Below are 9141 nucleotides of genomic sequence, written 5' to 3'. Positions count from 1 at the left end.
CGCGTATCGTTCACGATCGGACCACAGTCGGGATAGTTTGGCATCAATGGATTTATTAGCTTATAGTATGGCTTTTAGTGCAGGGAGTGACCAAAGACGTGTTCAGTTTGCCTGGTGCAGTGTTTTCTGTTTGACCTGATCGTGTGGTTATGGGATGGTGGGAATAAAGCAGGTGAAACTCTGTGTCTGCACATAACCTAATCTTGTCGAATAACACCAAGGTGTCTGCTCAAGGCTTAGCGTCCCTATCCGGCGGACGAATCATTCGTCACCACTCCATATGAACACTGTGGAGAGGTTTGAAATGGAATCCTGGCTTTTTTCAAGCAATTAGAAATTGTACACCAGCAACTTTCCTACCCAGCCAGCCCATATTCTGATGGTGATAATCACACTATGGCTTTTGGGCATTTATAAGTTAGAAAGCAAACTAATTCGGTTACTGGGAACTGTCGTCTAGCCCGTTATTCCGTAATGTAGCGAAAGTAATATAAATTCTAGGGGGTTTTGATGGGCCGTGCCCATAGTTACGCAAAACAGATAACATAACCATTGTGCACTCCCTTCAGTAAGTTTACATTTTAATCTATTACTGTCTAAAAATACGGACTCTAGTGATAATTTTTCAATCTACGGGACTCGAACCAGCTACGGTGTCAGACCATAGAGACATTAAATGTTAACAATCACAGAAAAAAAGAAAGTTGTTGATGAGCAACAAGTGTTAGCATAGAATTTTGTCCTTGGTAAGGAGAGGAATAATAATAATAATAATAATAATAATAATAATGTAATTAGCTTTACGTCCCACTAACTTATTTTTGGTTTTTCGGAGACGCCGCGATGCCGGGATTTTGTCTCGCAGGAGTTCCTTTTACGTGGCAGTAAATCAACCGACCTTCAAATACCACCTCAAATCGGCTGTTCGATCCTGGCTCAGTCTGGCGGTATTTGAAGGAACTCAAATGCGTCAGTTCCTTGTCAGATTTGTTGGCGCGTACAAAAACTACTAAGGGACAAAATCCCAGAACCTTGGATTCTGAGAAATGCGGCAAAGTAGTTAATGGGACATAAAAATTCGTTACGTTATAATTTACCTACACTTTGCATTTCTCTGCTTTAGAACATGTTTATAACATTGCGTTCGCTACAGCATGCTGTGTGGGAACATGAAGGCCGGCTCTTTGTCTGAATGGTCAGTTGGAAGGGCCCGGGTTCGACTTTAACTTCCTTTCTTTCTTAATCCTTTTACTTTTAAGGGTTGGTTTTTCCGTCTAACTCAAGGAGGGATCCAACCTCTACCGCCTCTAGGGCAGGTACCATTCCGTCGTTTGCAAGGAGGAGAAGTGGGAAACCACGGAAAATCACTTCGAGGATACCTGAGGTGGGAATCGAACCCCCTCTACTCAGTTGACCTCCCGAGGCTGAGTGAAATACGTTCCAGCCGTCGTAATACTTTTCAAATATCGTGGCAGAGCCGGGAATCGAACACAGGCGTGCGAGGATGGCAGCTAATCACCCCAACCATTACACCACATACGCAGACTCTATTTTAGCTTCATATATACTGTATACTGGCAGTCACCCGCGGCTACGCTCGCGAGGATTTCATAATATGATAAAAGTAATCATTCCTCAGTACTGTACTAAGCCATTATCTGAAAATCCCCAAAGTATAAAAACTCACCTTAAAACTGAATTTCATTTACCCCAGAAACGTTTGTGTTATTGCTTTTTGGGGCTAAGGTGACCATGGGACATGGAACTATACATGTGAACAACAGTCATCTCTCAAGTCGAAAAGAAAACCATGTTCCTTTACTTTTAATGGAGATTCCAAATACATATTTCCACGTTTTTAACATCTTCAGTTCTTGAGATATAAGTATCCAGGTAACAAGAATTCAACCCTTTTATCAGTACTTCCCCCACCCCTAAGTAAGTGCATTTTCCGAAAACAAAACAAAGAACATGTTCCTGTAGTTTTAAAGGACTTTCTAAATACCAGGTTTCTTGTCTGTAACGTGTAAGTACATACACCGGTACTCATTTTAAAAATTCACCCTTTTTGTCAATTCTTTTCAGACACTTAACTGGATTTTCCGAAAAGTAAAAATAGGTGTTTCCTTACTTTTAAAGGAGATACCAAATAACAACTTGCACGTCTGTAACATCTTCAGTTTTGAGATATAAGTATCCTCATAAAAATAATAGAAATCCTTTTTCGCCGGCCTCCTTTCCGTTAAGTTTATTCCCACTCCCGCTCCAAAGTACGTAATTCTTTATTTCTAAAGGAGATTCCAAATACCAATTTTAACGTCTGCAACGTCTTCAGTTTTTATTATATATGTACCCTCATACAAATAATTATTTTTCCATTAATTCACTCCCACACCCCAGTGGATTTTCCGAAAACAAAAAGTACGTATTTCTTTATTTTTATAGGAGACTCCAAATATCAACTTTCACATATGTAACATCTTCAGTTCTTGAGGTATCAGTACCCTAATAAAAAAGTTCACCCACATTTTCAGTCCGTTTTACACCCCTTCAGTGTTTTTTTCCGAAAACAAAAGTACAATCGTGTTTATTTATATTTAAAATATTAAAAATACTCATCTTGACGTCTATAACATGTTACGTTCCTGAGACTAACTGTAGATATAGCCGTTTAAAAAATTCATCCCAATTGTCATTCTTCTTCACCCCCATTAATTGGGTTTTTGAATAAAAACAAGTGTTTATTTATTTTTAAAGGAGATTCAAAAAACGAATTTTCATGTCTGCAACATCTTCAGCCCTTGAGATAAAAGTATCCTCATAAAAGACATTCAATCCATTTTTACTTTTTTTAGCCCATTAATTGGACTTTCCAAAAAATTTCGTGTTTCACTATTTTTAAAAGAGAGCCCAAACACCAATGTTTTACGACTGTAGATATATTCATTTAAACATTTCACCCCCTTTTCACAACCTTAGCGACGGAATAATAAAAAGTCCTCCCTTAATGAGCACCTACATTCTACAGAAATATAAAAGTATCTGCAAAATTTCAATACTTTATGTCCAGTAGTTTTGGCTCAGTCATTCAGTCAGTCAGGACATGTTATTGTACATATATTAAGTCTCTTTCACTCGTTGGGGGCCCCGCCCCCGAACTCCCAATTCCTCTACATTAGAAGTGATAATTTGGAAAATACTGTGCAAAACAGCACGTCGTTACGAAAAACGGATTGTGCCGACAGACGGTCCAAATATTCGCATATATGTTTGGTCCTATAATATTTCTCGTACAGTACATTCACGATTTATAGCAAACATAGAGGTAAACGTTTCGACCTGGTGCAAATTACGTACGATTCTCACAAGATGAGAAATAATTTTCCTATTCTAATGGGCAACTATAGTCTTGAAACTCGGTAGGTGTATACTTTTTTTTCGATTTGCGTTACGTCGCACCGACAGGGATAGGTTTTATGGCGACGATGGGATAGGAAAGGCCTAGTAACGGGAAGGAAATGGCCGTGGCCTTAATTAAGGTACAGCCCCAGATTTTTCCTGGTGTGAAAATAGGAAACCACGATAAACATCTTCAGAACTGCCGACAGTGGGTTTCGAACCCACTATCTCCCGGACGTAAGCTCACAACTGCGCGCCGCTAACCGCACGGACAACACGCCCGGTAGGTGTATCGTGGTTGAAACATTCTACATTTTCGTTCTTTGATGTTTTGTTATATCTGCATCGGGTACACCAGAGATTGGTTTAGAATCTTAGATAAGGAGTAGAGTGTCGAAATATTCCTTTCGTTTCTCCATTCATAGATGGTGCCAGAATCATGCATTTTCTCACATATGACCCACGGACGTTCCAATGAGCCTGCCGAATTTCATGCTTCTACCGGTTTTGTAAGTGTGTAGAACAGTAAAATTAATTATGAAAAATGTACAAAATGGACCCAAAATCTGAAAATGCAGCTCAATCTAAGGCATAAGGGATCAAGATACGACTAAATGGCACGGGACCGATGTTGTAGACCTATTCATGATGCGTTCCGAATAATTGTCCATTTGGCGATACGTCTTACCGTTTAACCACAAAAACCTCGAAACGATATCGTGCACCGTCATGAATATTGCCTCCACTTTTCGATAATTTTTGGAGGTAAAAAGTTAAACATTGGAACTTTTTGGAATTTCTCCGTCGGTTGCAGGTTGCAGGCCAAATTCTAATTTTCTGGCGCTCTGCAACATATCGTCCATCATTTAGTTTAGGGGAAGGGAAGTAAATACTACAAAAAAAAAATTGAACATTTGGAACTTTTCCACAGGTCTAATAGCTATCACGTTGACAAATTTCAACTATCTACCTCACCTGGAAGTGGTCAATCTTTAATGTCAGTCAGTCAGCCGTACGGTTTTATCTAATATATAGATAAGCGTTGAAGATGTGCACGTTTATAAGTGCAGACCTTCATTTAGAAATTTACTGTGGCGGAACGGTTGGTCGTATCTGCAAACGGATTGTGGCATCAGACGGCTCCTTTCGTAGCCTACAGTTTTGGTCGTAACACATTTTATCGTATCTCTGCTATTCATGGCATTGATACAGGTAATATTTCGGTCTGGGTCAAATTTCGTACGTTTGTCAAAAGTTGAGAATTATTTTGACAACTTACCGGACAGCGCTAGTCTTGAAACTTGGCAGAAGTATCGACGATGAAAAGATCTGTAATTCTTGTTTTCTGACGTTTTGTCGTATCACCGTCGGCTTCACCTTAGATTGCTTTAGAAACATAGATAAGCCTGAAATTTGAGTAGTGTTTCACTTAGCCCCACCGTTTTCCCCTAGCTACATGGCGACAGGCGTAATGAAAGTCGGTTTGCTTATGGCCAATGGACGCGGCAAGGGTCTTGCTGAATTTCGTAATCCTACCTGACTTATAAGTGTTTCGAGCAGTGAAATAATATATGGGAAAGGAACAAAATTGACCCAGTATCGGAAAATGAAATTCGATCTATGGTAGGAGTCGAGATACGTCAAAAAGTCATAGGAACAAAGTTGTAGATTTCTTCATTCCAGGGACTAAATGTGCTATCCATGTTTGATACGAACTACAGTTTAGGCACAAAATACCTCGAAAGGAAGGTCTGCACTGGCATGAAAATTGCCTCAATATTTCGATATTTTTATGGGGAAAAAGTTAAACACTGGAACTTTCTATAATTTTTCCTTCGGTTACAGGATAACCGCTAAAATTTTGCCAAATTTTAATTTCCTAGCACACCCGAAATATGAGTCCGCCATTTCGTTTGGGGGGGCTAAATGTGAAACTTTGGAATTTTTCCTTGGGTTACAGCCTAATAGCGATCAGATTGCCGAAATTCAAGTGCCTAGCTCATCTGGAAGTGGGTAAACATTAATGTCAGTGAGTGAGTGAGGCAGTCAGTTAGACTTCTGGCTTTATACAGTATAATAGGGATAAGAAAGAAAGTTAAAATCGTCTAGCTTGGCGACTGGTTTTCTGTGTTTATCTTAAATGACTCGTATTAATCTACGCACAGGATATCCCCATAGAAAGACGTAAAGTGAATAGATCCCTCTTAACGGGAAGGGCATACAGCCGTAAAACTCGGTCAAATGTTCATAAAGTACCGACCCCAGTATATTAATCTATCTATACACAAAATATTATCTACAAATGTTAACGAAGTGAAATAATACTATTACCTTGTCTTGATGTGAAACAGTCGTTCTCTTGTTCTACTGAAGTCGCACATCACAGGCCGGCACAGGATGGGAAGATGACTCCAACAATACGCGCCTCAACAATTCGGAGACTTAAAATGTAACACAACTTAACTGGCTTTCCTTAGACGTAGATACGTCATCATAGATTTGAACATTGGCGAAATAGAACTTAAATGATTGGAGTTCTATTCAATCTCCAGATAAGCAAGAAATTTATTTACTCTAAAAGAAGAGGTTTTCCCTGAATACACAAAAATAGCAATCATATTATCACAGATCAAATCAGACACAATTCACAATTTATACGCTACGATATGACGAGACGAAACAACAGTTATTAAAGCCACTTGTGGCCAGCAAAATTAACTGCTGACAAAATTAAGTAGGCCCTACTAAAGAAATCAACGGATCATTACATAGCTATCGGCTTAATATTTATTTTATAATAATAATAATAATAATAATAATAATAATAATAATAATAATAATAATAATAATAATAATAATTATAATCTTGAAGGGGCTAGAAAATTTCAAATATGAAAATGTTACTCCAATTTACTTTGTCGTCCGACTCATAGAATTAATGGTCACTGTTGAGACCTTCGGTTCAGAGGGTCCCGGGCTCGATTGCTGGCCGGGTCGGGGATTTTAGTCATGTCTGATTAATTCTTCTGACACGGGGACTGAGTGTTTGTGTTAGTCCCAACACCTTCCTCTTCATACTCAGGCAACACACTGCACTACCAACAACCACAGAAACACGCAATAGTGATTACATCCCTCCACATAGGGGTGGCGTCAGGAAGGACATCCGGTCGTAAAACAGGGCCAAAACCCCATGTGCGCCACAGTTCGCACCCGCGACCCCACACGTGTGGGAAAAGCGGTAGGAAAAAACTCCAATTTACTCTGTCACTTGCATTATGGAGTTCACGCTATCGATACTTAACATCCACAACTCGGTAACATTTTCTGTACAACGAATTTTTTAACATGACATGCTGTTCGTTCGACTTCACTTCTAGAGGAAAGTCTTTTAGGCTTTAACAACTGCCTTGCCCGTGTTCTCACCTCGCAACATGCCGATGAACGCCTTGGGCATGTTCTCAAACCCTTCCGTGATGGTCTCCTCGTAGACCAGCTGTTTGTTCTTGACCCACTCCTTCATCTGCTGAATACCTTCATTCCAGCGATCCAACCAGCGATTGAAGATGAATCCCTCTATCCTCAACTCCTTGAACACCACGGACGGCTGCACAACGGGTGCTAGAGGTAGTTTTTTAGCGTCCGCGTTGTACGCGCTGATGCTCCCACACACGGAAATTCGGCCCCGTGGATTCATGTGACTTAAGACGACGCTGCTCATGACGCCACCAACGTTGTCGAAGTAACAATCTACGCCGTTGGGTGCCGCCTCTTTCAGTGCCGCATCCACGTCTGTCTTCTTGTAGTTGTAGGCGGCGTCGAAGTGCAGATCCTCCTTAAGCCAGCGTACCTTGTCGTCAGAGCCAGCGAAACCTATCACCTTGCAGCCCTTGATACGGGCGATCTGACCCACCAGGCTACCTACCGCCCCCGCGGCGCCGCTCACCACCACCACTTCACCGGCCTTGGGCTGGCAGATCTCAAGGAAACCAAAATAGGCGGAGTTGCCAGGCATGCCCAACACACCCAGTGCCAGGGACAGAGGAAGACCTTCGAAGTCTGGAAGGATGTACGTAGGGGCATCAAACCAGTTAGATACCTGATGTGGGTTGTGAATGGTCTTGGTCTGCCATCTAAGGTAACCCATGACGTATTTCCCGACAGGGAAGTCCTTGTTCCGACTTTCAATAATTTTTGCTACTTGGCCCCCAATCATTGTAATGCCCGTAGGATATCTTGTGATGTATGCTCTCATGTAAGGATCTACGCTGAGCCACACAGCTTCACACAGGATTTCTCCATCTTTGAGTGGCGGAAGTTCTTCTTCCACCAGCTGAAGATCACTTTCTTTAGGCATGCCTTCGAAGTGCTTGGCCACGATGAATTTGCGCGTCTTCACCATGTTGAATTGTTTCTTACTGAACGAGCTCTAAGAGGTGGTAGCGTTAACAGCACTGCAATAGTAACGATCCTGATAATTGTCTCATATTTATACCGAGTGAGCTCACTGCCAATATATCATGACTCGGCATTTTGACACAAGTAGCTCACTCATTAGCCGGCCTTGAGCGGGGCTACGTACGATAAAAAGTGTCGAGTCACGCCGTATCCTACGTCACGCCTGGGATGGGCAATCTCTGCGGTAAGTGAAGTGGCCAGAATTTACTCAGCAGCTGGCGGCAATTAGAGATGAGCTTAAGCGGCATTTCAGAATATCTGTGACCGGCGTTATCTGTGACACAAAAATATCTGACTTTTATTATCAGTGATTCAGGGCACGAGCATATGATTCTCGGCACGGTCACTCTTTGGTCGCGGGCGGTCAGTATGGAAATACTTCTAGTTGATATTATGACAATGTTGGGTAGTATTCTTCGGAAGATTCGGGACATTAAAAGTGGGAAAATTAATATTTACATTTATAATTCGAAGTTTTAATAATACATAGGGAAAAGGTTGTTAGCTTGATGCACAATAAATTAACAAGCGGAATGTTATTACCCTTGTCGTGCCTCCGGGATCCCCCTGTGGGTGGAGACGGTAGAATAACACCCACGGTAACCCCTGCGCGACGTAAGAGGCGACTAGAATGGGCCCCAGGGGCCCTGAGCTGAGTCCTGGCATTGCTTCCACCTGTACCAGGCTCCTCACTTTCATCTATACTGTCCGACCTCCCTTAGTCAGCTCTTGTTCTTTCCAGACCCCAACGATATTAAAGCACTTCGTGGCCCTTTCTTTAGCCGCTTCCTTCATTTTTAGAAGTGTCGGATCCCTTCCATTTTTTAATCTTTGATTAGTGTTATATAGAGGATGGTTGCCTAGTTGTACTTCCTCTTAAAACAATAATCAGCACCACCACTAATTGTCTCCGGGATACCAATTACTTACAGTACTTAATGTAGGATTAAAAATGAATGAAAATAATAAATTTAATACAAAGATTCCTCCCATATACAGGGCTTTTCAGCAAACTTGTCAATTCTAATAACTTGTGAACGGTTAAAGATATTGACATTTTGTTTTCACCAAAAGGACTAAAAATCGGATTTAAAGTGCTGTGTCATGACGTTAATATTTTCTGAGATCATGGTACTAACTTCACATTTTTTAAACGGTATCACACTATTTTGTACACATAGCCTTAAATATACAAAGGTTACACATTCAGCACCGTGACTATTTTCAAAATCGCACAAGTACTTCTCGAAAAAATATTATTTATTCAAACATGCCTCATTTGCC

General features: G+C 41.0%; 1 pseudogene; it reads right to left on the bottom strand.

The window, feature by feature from the left end:
* Window positions 1-6277: 6277 nt before the first annotated feature.
* Window positions 6278-7843, bottom strand: LOC136875425 (prostaglandin reductase 1 pseudogene; annotated as a pseudogene).
* Window positions 7844-9141: the final 1298 nt, after the last annotated feature.

This window comes from Anabrus simplex, chromosome 6, assembly GCF_040414725.1.
Source record: "Anabrus simplex isolate iqAnaSimp1 chromosome 6, ASM4041472v1, whole genome shotgun sequence".
Classification (NCBI taxonomy): domain Eukaryota; kingdom Metazoa; phylum Arthropoda; class Insecta; order Orthoptera; family Tettigoniidae; genus Anabrus; species Anabrus simplex.
Note: the sequence above shows the minus strand (reverse complement) of the source record. Positions and strands in the feature narration are given on the sequence as shown.